Raw genomic sequence first — 1,057 nt, 5'->3', positions numbered from 1 at the left:
TTTTTTTTTTTTTTTTTTAAGGGTGACAAACTTGTCTGTGGGTTTGTTGTACTGTGGTAGCTTGTATACATAAGCTGTGAGGCTGGAGGCTATGCCACTGGTGTTTCAAATAACAGCAGGGTTACCCATGATGGACAGGTTTCAGCAGAGCTTCCAGACTGACTGACTCAGAAGAAAGAAGAGGCCATCCACTTTTCAAAGAATTTGCCAGTGAAAACCTTATGAATAGCAGTGAAACACTGTCTGATATATTACTAGAAAGTTTCATGAATAGCCCTGAAACATTGTCTGATATAGTGCTGGAAGATGAGCCCCTCAGGTCAGAAGACACTCAAAATACTACTGGGGAAGAGTTGCTTCCTCAGAGTAAGAGCCCACCATAATGACATGGACAGAATAAAGCTCTCAGGACCTCCATTACTGATGTGGCACATCTCAAGATGAGAAGAAACAGCTACAAACATCCATTAATAATCAGAACATGGAATGTACAAAGTATGAGTCAACAAAAATTGGAAGTTGTCAAAAATGAAATGGAACACAAAAAGATCATTGTCTTTAGGTGTTAGTGAGCTGATATGGACTGGTTTTGGCCATTTTGAACCAGACAATTATATCATCTACTATGCCGGGAATGACAAATCAAAGAGAGAATGTTTCAAGATATATCCTGAAGTACAATGCTGTCAGTAATAGGATAATATACATATACTTACAAGGAAGACCAGTTAATACCACTATTTTTCAAATTGAAGCACCAACCAACAAAATCCAAGGAAAGGAAATGAATTTTTTTTTATTAACTTCTGTGGTCTGAAATTGACTGAACATGCAATCAAGATGTGTAAATTATCAGTGGTGATTGGAATGCAAAAGTTGGAAACAAAGAACAGTCACTGGTAGTTGGAAAATATGACTTCCATGATAGAAATAATGCTGGTAATCACATGATAGAATTAGGCAAGACCAACGACTTCACTGCAAATACTTTTCTTCAATAATACAAACATCAGCTACACACATGGACTTCACCAGACAGAGTACACAAGAATCAGAT

This window comes from Orycteropus afer, unplaced genomic scaffold (assembly GCF_000298275.1).
Source record: "Orycteropus afer afer isolate SDZICR_OR568_19922 unplaced genomic scaffold, OryAfe1.0 scaffold00046, whole genome shotgun sequence".
NCBI lineage: Eukaryota > Metazoa > Chordata > Mammalia > Tubulidentata > Orycteropodidae > Orycteropus > Orycteropus afer.
Note: the sequence above shows the minus strand (reverse complement) of the source record.